The sequence below is a fragment of the Lutzomyia longipalpis genome, chromosome 3 (genome assembly GCF_024334085.1).
Source record: "Lutzomyia longipalpis isolate SR_M1_2022 chromosome 3, ASM2433408v1".
Lineage (NCBI taxonomy): Eukaryota > Metazoa > Arthropoda > Insecta > Diptera > Psychodidae > Lutzomyia > Lutzomyia longipalpis.
Genome location: NC_074709.1, coordinates 25,945,932 through 25,961,676, shown reverse-complemented (window position 1 = coordinate 25,961,676; position 15,745 = coordinate 25,945,932). Strand labels below are relative to the sequence as shown.

At 36.5% G+C, this 15,745-nt stretch overlaps 1 protein-coding gene across 2 annotated transcripts in view; it reads right to left on the bottom strand.

Annotated features, from left to right (window-relative positions):
- LOC129793021 (LON peptidase N-terminal domain and RING finger protein 3) overlaps window positions 1–15,745 on the bottom strand; it is a 77,512-nt gene that overhangs the window by 52,013 nt on the left and 9,754 nt on the right. The window contains exon 1 of one of the 2 annotated variants that reach the window (XM_055832546.1): window positions 4,254–4,554. The exons of the other annotated variant lie outside the window; for it this stretch is intronic. The gene's annotated coding sequence lies outside the window, so the exon portion shown is untranslated. Of the gene's footprint in view, window positions 1–4,253; window positions 4,555–15,745 lie in introns of those variants that run through there. 2 annotated transcript variants of the gene reach the window in all.

Genomic DNA, 15,745 nt, shown 5'->3' with positions numbered 1-15,745 from the left:
TTGTTAAAGTCATCTGACGTCTAAATTTAGTGCGGCAAAAGCAAAATTGTAGCAGTAGAAGTAATTCATTTAATGGGGAAGCAATATTTGTGCTCATGAAAGTGTTCATAATTTGATTTTTGCGATAAGAACGGTGCCACGGAGAAATTGTTCTATCCCCCGCATATACCCGCCTGCCCCCACCCCATTGTGTATGAACTTTTTCCCCGCATATATTCTTGTTTTCTATAAGGCGAAAATTGGGCGACGCCAAACACATAAAAGCTCCTCGAGGACTTTTCAATTAAGGCCCAAAATATATGGCAAAATGAATAATAATTTCTGCAATGTGCTTTTACTTGAGCTTAGGAGTGGGCGGGGGGGGGGGGTGGTTCTTGTGTCTCATGGGTACTTCAGTGTGGCAGACAAGAACGTCAAAAACGTGATTCTGTCGGTGCTATGTATGTTGGGAATATTAGAAAAGACCCTCGAGGGAGCTTTTTCCCCCACACCGAATGGGAGCTTTCTGCCGGTTTTTTCGTCGTCGACAGGGTGAAAATCAATAAATTGATTTGAGTAATGAGAAGAGGAATATATCTATAACTTTTTCTCCCGCGGGGGGGTGAGACGAATAATATTTTGAGCACGTGAGAATTGATCACGTTTCATGGATTCTTTGAGAAATTCTTCTTCTCAAGCAAATTTCAGGTATATACCCACCACCATCCTCCGCTGAAAAACGATGAGAGATATTTTCGCACCCACGCGACGCTCTTGAGAGTTTCTTGGCGCCGAAAAGCTCTCACACCCTCCCATGTGGTATTTTCTATATATTACTGAGGAAAATGCGTAGGAGAGATTTTCCTCTGACCTTCTCACATTTTCGCATTTGAAATCAATCTCTTCGATGAATTTTTTTCTCTAAATTTCCCCCAAAAAAAAAAAGTTTTTTGGGAGACAAAAAAGCTCCCCTTCGTATAGTAGAAAATTCCATATATGTTTGAAAGCTCCAGGGATGGCCAAAATGGGGGCTGGAAAATTAATTAAAACCTCCCCACGGTATGGGAAAACAGCACAGAGCTTCGGGGAGAAAATGAATGAGGTTTGGTGGTGAGAAAAAATGCACAGCAATTTCCAACGCAAGGGGAATTTTGTGCATAAACCACGTCTATTGGGGTAAATACAATCCCCCTGGAGCGTTGGGGGGTAAAACAATGCCGAAAGGGGTGGAAAAGTGCCTGAAAGTTGAGCTGAGAGATAGAGTCCATTAAATGTACTGTAAAGACACATTTTCTTGGCAAGATGCGAATGTCTCGAGCCCCAAAGCTTCTCACATGGCGATAAATAGCAAATAAATTGTGATTTATTCCCATACGTGACATCAACTCTGTGACCCCGCAACCCCGTTGAGGGGATTTCACTGGGAGAAGGATGAAAATTGGAAAATTTCCACTTTTATTTCGTGTTGTGCCATAAAAGGGGGCACAAATTGTCGCAATGGACAATTTTCCATGGCGGGAATGTACTTACATTAATGTCTTCTGTGAGCTTTTCCCCAAACACCCTCCTCACCCCCATTCCCATCCATGCTGCTGTCGAGAACTCACTCATTCACTAGCTTTTATGACAACAAACTTTCTCACCCAGATCCACCGCCAAAAAGCTCTTCCGGCTTAATGAAAAACAATCACATACAACACATCATCTCATCTCGTTATGAAGCATCAACGAACTACTCCTCTTTTAGTTTTTCCTCCCACACCCCACCTCCACCCCACCCCCACATTCTGCTTCGTCAAATTGAAAAGGAGCTCACTCTCTCGAAAGCCACACTAAATGATGTGTGCCAAAGAGGAAGTTGCAGCAGCAGCAAAAAAAAAAGCTTCTAGATGTTATTCAATCGCCAGAGCTTTTGTGCATTCCATTGCATAATTGCCAGAAGCTTGCGTAACTTCTCGATGGAGAATTGAAGAATCTTCACAGTAGCGTACACTATCGAAAATTCCATCACAAACCTTTTGCATAAGAACCCGCACCAATCGATTATGCCCAAAGATAGATGGAGAATGAGAATTTTTATTAGAAATTTGCAAAGAATGCAAAATAAATTTTCTAAAGGAAATATTAATTGCGAGAAAATCCACTTTTTTTAATTTTCTTCGTTGCACAAGAATTTTTTATTTGTTGCAGAAAGTTTTCTTTCTATTTTCAAACAAACTTGTGGTTCTTGCGAAATTATTCTTTCAAAAGAATACATAAAGTATTCTAAAGTAAGAACTAATTAATATTACAATTAAATTACTTATGAAGGGAATTTTATAAATAGAAAGGAAAGTTTTTCTTCGTGAAAGTTTTAATTTTCCTTGGTATTTATTCAAAATCTCCTCATTGTTCGATTTTTTAAATTTATTTTTAAGGAAGAATGAATGTGGGGAAAATCACGAAAAAGAGACGACAATAAATAAAAAAAAATTCATGATTTTTCTTGCAAAATATTTTGTATAAAATAAAATGAAATCAAACTAATTGAAGAGGCATTTTAAGATTTATTTTAAGAAAAACTTTACAATGAGTAAAGTTCTAAGAAAAATCTATTCTTAAAGAAAAAGTGATTTTACATTAAAGAAATTTTTTTAGTTGATTAATTTAATCATAAAAAAATCAACAAAAATATATTTCTAGATAAGATAGGGTAGGACCAAGTTAATAAAGTCAAATACAGGTTAAGGAAAAGCTCTAAAAATCATATTTTTCAACAAAATAAAAGAATTTTCCGCCTTTTTATTTTTCTTCAGACTTATTTCCTTTAAATTGTTGAAAATTATGTTTTTTTTTTAAATTTTAATTTAATCTCTTGATTGGTTTTTAATAGCCTCAGTCTTCCCTATCAATGTATTTATCTGAAGAAATTCTTTTCTATGTAACATTCTAAGAAGAAAAAACTATTCTACAAGAAAATCAATTAATTTGTTAAAGAAAAATCAATTGATGTGATAAAAGAAACGCAAGAAACATTGATTTATTAGTTAAATATGTAAAATATCACATAAAATCGTTAATTGAATTATAAAATCATTTATAATAAGACACACTTTATGTTGTCCTCCTCAAAGCACCAAGCACTGACTTTCTTTTTTGCACGAGAAGTGGAATGAATGAGAATTGGTCTATTTATGCAATTCCCCCAGTGCATGAGACTTTAATTTGTTCTCTCGCGGGGCCGACAAAACAAGGCGCTTGATGAGAGATATTAATTGTTGTGCACGATGTTGTCGCACCCATGATGCGGAATATTAATTCGCAATTAATTCATAGAGAAAATGGTTTGCATTCACTAAATCGAGCATTTTCCGCATCAATTTCCCTCACAAATACACACGCAAGAACCTTGGCGGGGGGACGGTGCATGCTAAAAAGAAGCAATATTTCAGGAAATATTATTTTGCCACCACGAAAGTTGTTGGCATTCACGTCTCGTGTCGTTTGTGTATTTAGTGATTTAACTTGATAGTTTATTGTATTATTTGTTACCACCAGGCGGATGAACACACTCATCATGGGTTATGTAAGCGACGTCTGGTTTTTCTTGCACACACAGGGCCATTTGTGGGTGGGAAGGAAAAAAATGGCCAAAAGGGTGGGTTTTGGCTTATTATATTTGGTGGAGGTTTTTCTTTTCAGCTTTTTTTTTCTTTCGGGAAAAATTCCGTCAGTCAGGAGGTTGACAATACACAAACTGGGTGAGGATGAATTTTAAGAGGGGCTCTGTGCAAATATTTCAAGCATTCAACAAGTCCTCCGCACACCAAAAGTCCACCCACAAATTTTCCATGCAGTGTGAGCTTTTCCAAGCTCACCCAACACTGAGTTGGAGTTATATAAGCCCCAGACGACAATCTCGCGTGGATGGGCCCATCGCTTAATCATGCAGCTTTCACCGCACAAGGAGTTGGGCTTTGTGCGACGATGGGACCACACTAAAGCTTACGGCGAAGGCTTCCATCGGAGCTTTTTCGTCTGTCTGGCTGTGCGTACGTCCCCGAGTCTTTTATCGTCCAATTTGAGCCATGAACACTTTGGGTTATGTAATGAGTTATAGAATGAAGTTACACAACAAAGTCCTCCGTTGGACCTTTTTTTTTTCCTTCACACACAAATATTTTAGGGGCTATATTTTCCCACACGAGAATTTTCCCTGTCAATGTGTTTTGGGGAAAACGTCTGGAAACAAGCCAGGATTTGTTGAAGAGAATGATGAGGATAAAAAAACTCACCGGCTTCCTTTTGCAAAAAGAATCCTTCACAAAAAAGGGGAAAATCTTTCAATGGAAAATTGGGGAATTTCAGTCAGAATTTCCACCCTTTGGGGTGCACAGAGAGACACACTTTTGGGGGGTTGAAAAGCACTGAGAAAATATGAATTTTCTTGGACACTTTATTCCTCACAAGTGCTCCAGGAGCTCACGAGATTGCGAATGCAGCACATAGAATGGCCAGCAAAGTGCTCTGCAGGCTAGGAGTTGACTGAGAAAGAGTGTTTACATAACATGACGATGACACTGTCGGGCACCAACCACTTCAATCCTCGTGCTGGGTTCGTTTAGAGGGGAACAAACCCCAACACTAAACCCCCAATTCACCTACACAGAATTTCATTGAAAAAGCTCCCAAAAAAGCTCTCGAAAAATTCCTTTATACATTTTTTATTTAATCCCCTTAATTTTATTTTTAAAATTCATTAAGAATATATAAAAGAAAAGAAAAATCGTCAAAAACAGCTCATCGAATAAGACTTTTCCCAACCCTGGCTGGGTTTTTCCACACATGCGCAGTTTGTGATACCCCCCTGAGGGGGTTAAAAAGTTGCGCTGTTTTTACATCATTTTGCTTTACATGCGGCGGGGAATGAACTCCCGACGATGTAATTCACCCCCTGTGGCCCTCCGCCAGCTCCCTTTAGCCCTGGAACACACCCCTGTGTGTATGAGGGCCTAACCAAAAATTCAGGGCTCCCCACTGAAATAGGAAGGAAATCAATACGCTCATGCCGGACGATGCGAAAATGGGGGGATTCGCATACAAGATAGGGAGGACACACAAATTTATGGAGCTTAATCATAATAAAACATTATACACGTCTCTCATGGTGGACAAATTGATGGACGATGCAAAGTGCGCACATTCTGGGGGAAGAGGAAGGTTCTGGGGTGGTTGAAATTATTTCTGTAATTTAAATATCCTCCCCTCGTATAGCCGTGAGGCATTGTAGGCGAGAGTTTTGAATTTCATCGGACAGGAAAAAAAAGAGGAACTCCGCATAATTAAATAACTCAATTAAAAAATATATATTTTGTCATGGAATTGGAAAGTTTAATTTTCAGATCAATAGTGGGATTCTCAGAGGAGGAAAAGTTGGAAAAAAGAGATACAAAAATTCATAATTAAAATTAATTAAGATTGACAGTAATTTGAGAACTTTTAAAAGTTGCAAAAGAGCTTTTTAAAAAATATATAAAGCTGAAATATATAATGGCATCAAGTGGAGTGAAAGGGATGATTTTCTTATGAATATCTGGACATTTTTGTTGAATATTCTTGGCTGATATAAACAGTCGCTTGCATCAGCACTTGATGTATAATTGTTTAAGCTTTTCAATGGAAAAAGACGTTTTTTTTTTAGGATAAAAGGCTGATGTTTACAACAATTGCAGAAAAATTCAACTCTATGCGATTCAATTAATTCCGTAGAACGAATAGATCCAATAGAACGTACAAAATATAGTTCAAACAATCAATCTAATTAAACGTCTCTGGGAAAACCATAAAGCTTTATAGTTTTAATAAATATCCAGCAAAGCTTTTCTCTGGGGAAGAATCATTTTGATTAAATAAAAATCGAGCAAAAAAAACGGGAATGAAATCAGAAACGATTTTCCTATAAAAGTTGTACACAGACGTTTTCTCCATTGTTCGGATAATTTTCTTTAAAAATTCAACTGCTGAGAATGCTGATTCTCAGTTTTACGACACATCCCTTTCTCCGAAACTGAATTTCCAAAGAAGCTCTGCTTCAATGGGGGGTGGGAGTGTGTGGTGGAGGTCATCTGCATCCCATGAGAATTTTCCCATATTGCTGCAACTACGACGACGTGGGATGACCAATTTGGGGAAAGTTTGTTAAAAAGTTCAAAAATTAAATTGAAAATGAAATAAACTTAATTTTATTACCGTCGTATACCTTTAGGCGCTCAGTGGTAGTGACTTAAACTCATGAAAATTAACTCATAATAATTTATTTAACTTCTTCTCTTTAATTTGCAATTAAAATTTTATCATTCATCGTTTTTTTTATCATCAATGAAGGTTTTTCATTTTTTTTAAAAATATATTTGCATTCAAATCGTGCCTAAAAGTATGCAAATTAAAAAAAAAAACAAACATAATATGCAGTAAATCATAGCATAATCATAAATCAGGAATTTTATGGCGTTGCAGCACAAAAAAATCCCCCCATTCTTCAATTTGCACAGCAGCCAGAAGCCATTCTCTGTTACTGCATCGAATAGTTTCGAGTTTTTTTTGTCCACTTGTGTAGCATCAAAAATTGATGATTTTTCCATGCAGAAATACGACTGTACTGCTATATATTTCACGTTTTATCCTCCCCCCACCAGCCCGAAAAAGGATTGCTCAACACAATGTTTCCCCCCAGTTCGGATTTCTAGCTAAAACTTCTCACATTTTTTTTACGAACTGGTACAAAAAAATTATGCTTCAGGGGGGAGCTTTGCGTGGCTGTATAAGTTCATGCAATCGACCCATAAAAAGCCCACAAAATGAGCATAAATTTTCCAGAAGAAGTACTTTATGCTCAAAGGAATTTCCCATCAAAATTCACAAAATAGTTCCCAGGGGATCCATTACTTAATTCAAATTAAATCTTCTTTTTGCAAATGAATTATTAAAGCAAAAGAAAAAATTCACACACAAAAAAAACTTTCCAGAAACCAGAAACTTTTTTTTGGAGAGCGGGGGAAAAGGTGAGTTTATTTTGGGAAACCCCTGAGGCAATTTTTTTCTCTGCAGCGTATTTGGGGTTCAACCGCAGAATTGCTGCAGTGAAAAAATTGCTAAATTATTTTTACAACCACTTTTTTTGCACGTTAAAAAATTCGCCATGCAATTGTTGGGGGAAATTGCGAACGAGGTAGAGGTGGATTAATTTACGGGATTTGTGATTTTTTGGGAGAACATAAGATGGTTACGCGAAAAAAATTCAAACTATGCCTCCATTGTGAAGCAAATGCATCAGAGCTTCATTGATCATTTATTTAATATTATTAATAGAAAATCTATGAATATGTAGAGAGATAATCAGTTAAAAGGTATGCAGCATATGCGCAAATGCTTCATAAGCTGAAAAATCAAATGTAATCAGAATAGGGGCGTGTTTTATGATCTTTTGACAAAATCTTTCTAAAACTCTCCATTCTTTTCTTTACTAAACTCATTGGATTTCGAATTTTCTGTGATGTTTTTTTTATATATCTAGTTTGAGGACAGCGTTTAAATGAATAAACCCCTTTTAAAATATTAATTTTATATATACATATATAATTAAGAGATTTTTCGATTAATTTAAAATACTTTGAGCTTTCCTACGCAACGAATAAATATCCCTCAATAATTCCTACTTAATTGCAATATCAGTGAAAAGGTAATTTTTAGCAAAAGCTCTCATACCATTGAAACAATCAAGAACCATCCGGAATATTGAAAATACACGTGAAAATGCTTTTTTGTTAAACTTTTACAGCACATGAGGTTTCTGGTTCCACACTGTGCTCCACCGGGAAAAAAAAGAACAATAAAAATGTTAGTCCATTAAAGTACTTTAAGCTCACATTTCTGAGCTTTTTTTTTCATTGCATGTCGCTGGAATTTCCACAGGGTTGTATCTCCTAATGATTTTCTAATCGATTTAATCTCACTTCGTGCATCGTTGGAGATTATTCTCAAAAAGAAAAAAGTGTGAGAAATGCATAAAATCCTTCGGAGCTTTTCCACATACATACCCCCTTTGGCAGTCATGGGGGAAATTTTTGTGTGATAATTTTTTGTGTTCCAGGCGCAACATTTAGCCCCTTATCGTGCGGGAGAAAATTTTTCTCTACGGCATTTCCGGCCCAAATGGTGGTGTAAAATTTTACGACGCAATTTCCGTGCCCAGAAAAATGCCATAGACATAAAAATCGACTATTTCTTTCGATTTGCAAAACAGAATTCCATTTTCACGAAATACTCCTCGCGCGTTTTTCCCCCACGGGGAAAGGGCACGTGGGTGGGTTTCGGGGAGGTATTTTCAGTTCATTGAGCAACACGGGTGGAGGCTCGATAGCGTCGTGGTAAATTACCATGAGATCGATAGCGCGGGAGATATTGCGTTGGAATATGGATTAAATAATTCCTCCTCTACCTGTTGCCGCCATAACTTCCTCCTCTATCGCCATGGCCCCGATATGGTGCGATGTATAATCAGTAGCATTTGTGCTCTCTCAGTTTCCCATCTCCCCATCATGTCCCACCTCTTCCCGCCCCCAACAAACTCCTCTCTGGGCACAAAATGATAAAACAGATGGGAAATTATTTTAATGGCAACGAAAAACAAGTTCAACGGACACATTTCTGTGTCGAGCGTTATGTAAAAGGGGGAATTTCGCAGTAGATGATCTCGAAAAATTATGTAACCATTCTGAATTGAGAATCAAGACATTTTATTAGATCTCTCATGGTGTTTAAGCGCCTCAAATCTCCCCGCTCATGTGCACCACACACATCACATACTTTGGGAAATGCGATAAAATAACGAAACGTCGTGTGTTAGACACATATTTCAGCAGGGCTGTTCGTAAAGTTTATTTGAGGTCTCAGTGAGTGAGTTAGGTGTGATTTAGATCCCCCCATCAAAGGGGGGGGGGGGCAAGGAGGAAAACTCTTAGGTGAGGAATTTCAATTTATGTACTATTTTTTATTATATTTTTCAAGAAGCTTTTCTTCTTTGTTTGTGTTTGTTGAATTTTCCGGGAATTTTTGTTTTTGTAACAAATTTCTTTTAAATTATTTTTGTTAAAGAATTTTAAGAGCTGAAATGCGGAAATTGATCTCTGTCTGTTTTTTTCTTCATTTTTTGACTTTTCGATTTTAATAGAATCTTTTGGGTCAAGCAGAAATTCTCTTAAAAAGAATTCAAGGTTGAATTGGATAAACTTTTCTTTTATAGCACAAAATGTGTCTTCGCTACATGGAGCTCTAAAATTACACTGTGAATGATTCCTTGAAAAATTATTTTTTTCTGTTTCTTTCAATTCTAGAAATTTAAGTATTTTTAGTATCAAATCTGTAAAAATTAATTTAAAAAATTACCAAGTCTGAAGAACAGCATTTTTAAGAACTTTTTAGCCAAGACACACGTTGTGCTATAAAATTTATTTTAACTTTCTGAACATACCGTCTTAACAATCAAAATAATTTTTTTTTGAGTCTCAAATATCTTCTCTTTATTCTCTCGCGGTGTAAGAATGCTAAATTTGTGTCTTACATAAATACCGCGAGTGTTGCGAATTTTAATCAACACACACACACGCACGGGGATCATCTTCAGCCCCCCCCCCTCTACTCGTCATTCAAATCAATTTTCCTACCGGGGAAAGATCTAAATCGAATGCCATTAGAGCTTTATTTTTAATTGAAAATTCCTCTATCATCGTGACTCTTATGATGGGATGTTGATCGGGGGGAAAACACTTTGCTTTTTCTTTTGTGCCTTCGAGGCATTCTTGCCGCAAATTCTTTGTGAGTATTTTCAGCAATAAGTATCGTGCCCTTTTCACGCAAATTGCAATCATCTTAGACAAGTAGGAATTCATTAGGGCATTCCATTTGTGTCGAAAGACTTTGCCGCAAATTTCATGGAACTTTTCCCGCAAAATGACCATCAATTTTCATGCTGCTTTTCCATGTACATTGTTTTAAGAGGGAGGAGGTGGGTGAGAGATGTTTGTAATGAACTCACAAATGACCCAAAAAACGAGAGACGGCTTACAGCGATTAATTGAGACAGAGAGTAATAAATTTTGGGATAATTTGATGAGGCATTTGCAATAGTTTTGCGCGGAGAAATTGTGGGAGGTTTTTTTGGGCGGCTTTTTGCCAAAGATTTCTGTTTTTTTTATCTCGACTTTTGTGAAGAAACTTTTTGTTGTAGTTGGTTGTGTTTGTGGGAAATTTAATCATGAAATTCTTTTTCTCTTTGATGATTTTGCCAAATTTCTTTGAAAGAACAGAGAATAGTTTGAAGTAGTTTTTTTAATGTAAATTTATATTCAAATGATACGTAAAATGGGATTTATTTCCTCGATTAAATAACTTATTTACATTTTTTTAAATACCTTCTTAAGCTATTTAATCAAGGTTTTAAACTAAAAGAAAAATCTGTTTATAAAATAGAAAAAAATCACACATTGAAAATGTTTTAAGACAGAATAAAAATTGCTAACGGAATATTTGAATTTATAAAGGAATACGTGAAAAGAATAAAAAATTGATGAAAGAATAAATTTAAAAAAAATCATAAAAAATGAAAAAAAATAATCACAAAGGATAAGAATACTTTAAAGAATTTAACAAATTAAAAAATAAAATGAATTCCTTGATGTGAACAAAATTTTCCTTACAGAATAGAATAATAATTTGCTTACAGAATAAATATTATTTGCTTACAAAATAACAATTTCCCAGCAAACAAAATTACATAAACAAATCAATTTAATACTGCAAAGCCAAATTTTAATCATAATTTGAATTAAATAAATAATTTTACTTGCTTGTCTGCCTGTGTGGTCCGATAATTTAAATTAATTTGTATTCAAAGGGAATTTGCCAATCTTATTTATATTTTTGTTGGAATTATTGGGAACAGCTGTGTCTTCTCAAATTATTCTCATCGCACCATCCCTTCTCGCTCTGTGCTCTGTCTGTTGAAAATATATACTTATTTTCCTCACCTGTTCACAAAATTTCCATCACACGGCACTTTTCCCTGCAGGGGCCGGAATTTGGATTAAAAATAATTACATGGGCGCAGATTATATTGAGATTAATTCTCGTGGGTGGGATTCGCGAACACGCGAAGATGGATTGCCATGTATCTGCGCCGTAGAATTTCATCGAAGTGATAAATAATTCAAGTTGAGGCAAATATTGGTTCTTGTGTCGATTGAATTAAAAGAAAATAAGAAAGAATTGGCACGTCAGGAGTGAGAAAATTCCTCTGAATTTTCCACCCACCACTCAGCGCCCCATGTAGGAATGAAATGTGAATGAATTATGAGGCCACGCGGGAGCTTTCTGCGTGATCCTGGTGTAAAAAGCTCCCTTATGTATTATTGCGAAATGGGCAATTTGCAGTGACTTCCATGTCCTCTTGGGATGTCATTTGGCGTGCATTGGGGTCGAATTACATAAAAAATCAATTATTATGTAAGAGAAAATTATATAAACACGGCCATATAGCTGTGCGGAGAGTAGGTACTACAAACTCATGCAAAACGTTCACGTGTTCGCGTTTCAGAGTGACGACTGAGGCTCACGGGAGGTCATTCAGCGCCCAATCTCCCCGTACACACGTTTTTTTTTCCCACAGGTGATCCCAGCAAGTGATTAGTGCTTGGAAAATGCCCGTGATTTTTTCTCTCTCGCCACCCTCATGCCCTTTCCACTGCCGCAGTGAGCACTCTCCTTGCCTGAAAGGCACCTCAAGTGGACAACCATTGACCCAGGTCGGAGCTCAATGAAGTATCAGGGCGGAACTTTGGCGATTAGCTGGCCGGTGTTGGAGATAAAATCACAAAAAAGGAGGATTGATATTCCAAACGAGGGGATTTCATCAGACACTTCACCCACCCCCCGCCCCAAAGCTCTAAGCCCATCGAGAAGTTTAATCAGGAGATTCGGCATTTCTTCTTTCAGAGCACGGAAGAGGAGCTTAATGTTTGTCTGGCACGAGGAATTGGCGGCATGAGAAGAATTTCCCCAAACAAAACAGGAAGTTTAAAGCTCACACGGAGAGCTTTGCATGAACTTTCCCAAATTGTTTTTTTTTCTACCCCCTTTTTGTTGGGGTGTCGTGTTACATGTCAATTAAAAACAATAAAGGAACTTACTCTGTATAAGAGAGGTTGTGTTGCTTTTTTATAGACCCCCCACCCGAAAGCTTTAAGTTCATCATTGGGATGTTCCTTGAAATTCAAGATTTTATAGACTTATTGTTATACAAAAGGATTTTTGCATTGAGAAAGAATTTTTCAGTTAAAAAGAATTCTTATTGCTTTACTGTACTGAATGATAATGATTCAGGAAGTTTTGTGGTTTGGAGAAAAATTTAAAGCATTAAGACTTTTTAATTCTTTTTTTTTAATTTTAATAGGAAAAAGAAACTTATTTTTTGAAGAAATTAACCAGCAAGCTAATTTTTTGAATCAGAAAAAGTCCTAAAACTGTTTTCCAATAAACTTAATTTACGTTTTGCCGTTTAAGATATTCAAGTAAGGTAGATTAGTCTTGCCAATCAGAATCTGAAGATTTCTCATTTAGTGATCAACAATTATTGTTTTTCGCCTAATTTCTGTTCTTACTTAATTACTGATTAATTCAAACTCCTCTTACTCAATTACCTAACTTCTTCTCTTCTTGACTCAGAACCTAAGGACATCTAAATTTGCTTCAGAACCAGGCGTCAATTTTTTTTACATTCTTCAAAAGCTCACTTACCTAAGTCCAAGAAAAAATGTTAATTTAAGACCTCTATTTAACCCTCGGAATGAGCGCATTTAATCCAATGAAAACTGCATTATAAAATTGAATAGAAAAATTGAATAAAAGGTAATAAAAATGTAAAAGGTTTTGTAATTGAATCGATCATGGGCAATTGTTGCATGGGCTGTATCGCAAATGCGGAAAAGCTGTGTTGAGATGTCTACGCGAGATTGAGCGAAATTGCCTTATAATCTCATGTGTGAACGAATCTACGCGAAGGTGATTAATGTTCCTCTGGGTAAGTGCATTGTGAACGTGCGCCAGGTGGAAACGTGCTCCGTCCGAGGCACAATCACGTGTTACTTCTCAGCAATGTCGGGGGTGGGAAGAAGGCGCATGTGTGCCCCTATGCCAGTTTATTTTATTTTTTTCTGTACATGACTTCATATCATTTTATTAGGGAAGAAAATATTGCGTGGAGTTGGTAGCCACGTGGTGATGGACTCAGAGTGAGTCTCAAAGTCCCCATCGCGGGGAGGAGATCATGACGGGCACGATGGACTTTAGTGGTTCATGACCGTTACGCCCAAGAGAATCTGAGTTATTCAATTAAAGTCTGATGTGGTGACATTTTTTGCTTTCTTGCACCGACAATGTTGGTGAACATTTGGCATGGTTTCTGTTCATGCTTATGTAACACATGGCGCGCTCACGAATACAATGCGAACGCAACTCACCTCGTTTTTCCCCCCATTTGTAGACAGTCCATTTAATTTAATTGTCGCCTTTTAGCCACAATCAAAATCAAACATCACATCGTACAGCACGCAGGGAGAATCCCATGTAGCATCTTCAGACACCTCCTTAGACAATCTCTTGATGATCTGCCAAAGCGCTATTGCACTACCCGCGTTGGGAGCAAAGCCCACTTGCGACGGAAAGCGCGTGTCACGCAGCATCCAAAATAGTTTCCCCATCTTTAATTTTTTTTATCCCCACATCATTCAGCACTGATTCAAGTAAAAAAAAAAAGAGATGAAAAGACGTGACATTCCTCATGTTTCCCCGCGACACAAGAACATCGCAAATTGTGGGTGAAAGAAAAAAAAACTTGAGCCATGGTAGACGAATCTGTGCGAATCCAAGGAAAGAATTAGTGCCAGGGGCACAAATTCAATTATTAACCCACAATAAATTTGCAAAAGAGAGTGAGAAATTGAGCCAAGGTGACGACAGTACTCACACAAAGGGGGAAGCCAACACCCAGAGACATTTCCTCGCGAGACAATTTCTTTTGGCAAAAGAAAATCTCTCCCCCTCCATGCCCGCACAAGAGGCTGCAACACACATTTTTCATAGAGCAAGTTGGTTGCAAAATTAAATTTATATATTCTCCTCCAGTCACTTTGAAATAAGTTCCTTTCAATCTGACGATTTTATAACCAACATACAAAATACATATTACTTGAATTTCTTATGCAATTGCCCATCTATTTCAATATCACCTCTATAAAAGATATTTCTGCACTCGCAAGTTTAGAGAAAATATCAACACTGAGATTTTGTTACGAATAAAGCGTTGAAAATCAATTGCGCCACTAAATATTTGAATTTTAATCACTAAACTGGGCTTTCTAAAAGGATAATTGACGTCTTAGAGTTATTTTTTAAAGGTTTTTTTTTATGAATTTCTTGCGAAAATTCTATTTATTACATAATTTGGAGATTTTTTTTTTAAATCATGATTTCACTAAATATTTACAAAATTTCTTAAGAGATTTCATCAACTTACAATAATAAAAAAGAAAAGAAAAATGAATTAAACATGAAGAGAAAATAATCAAAAACTTCCTAAATTGAAAAATTATTTTTTGGAGTACATATTTTATTTATATTTTTTGTATTTTTATGGTGTGAACTTTTTCAATATTTCAGAAATATTCTATTTTCTTAAAAGAATAAAAATTATTAATAATATTTAACTTGAGACAGAACTAAAAAATTCATTTTATTCTCCTTTTATTATTAAAGAAAAAATATAAATGGAATAAAATGCAATTTTGCGTGTTTAACAAGGAAAAATCTTCCCCACATTGTGAATATAAAAATATCACACAAGAAATTTCTCATAATGCAGCGACAATGTTGTGAAAATCTGCAGTGGAAGTGCCAACATGGTCACAAAGTCTCAGCATAGAAAATGTTATTTGAATAATTGAAGCACAAAATGCACAAAATATACACAACACCACAGACTTGACCCAGAAAAGCTCTCACTCTACATTTTAGTAATTTTCCGGGTGGGAAAATTATGCGTTGGATAATTGGAAAGTCGCTTGGTGCACACGGGGGCTGCAATTAACACCTGCACGGAAAATTTGTCCAGGTGTGTCATATTGTAGCAATTAGAGAGGATGAAACCCACTGGAGATCGTGCTTTGGATTTCGAAGACATTCGCAATTGCTTAATTTTGGCGCTTTTCCTTCTCTCGGATGCTGGGAAAAATTACTCCCCACCCGCTCAACTGTGCTTATTTAATTATGAAGAGAAGAAGGAGATCAGCAGTGTAAACATTTTGATTTATTTTCGGCAACGTTATGCCCCACTTCCCAAAAAGATTCTTCACACGTTTTTCTCCCGCGCTCGAGATAAAATACATTCACTTCCTGAATTGCTTCCAAATTTTCCACCCGCTATATGCGGTGTTGGGAAGCTTTCGCCCCACACAATGGCAGCCCCATCCACGTGTGGCTTTTCTTCTTGGCATGGAAAATGATTTGTCGCATAAACCATTTGTTTTGCCTACAAAAACTACAGGAGAGTGAGCAGAAAATTATTTTGTGTATTTATTTATGAATCAGGAATGTACTTTCGGGAAATATTTTATTTGTGACAATTAAAGCTAAATTAGCACATTTGTTGGGATTTGTTGCCAAAAAGGTAATGCAAAAG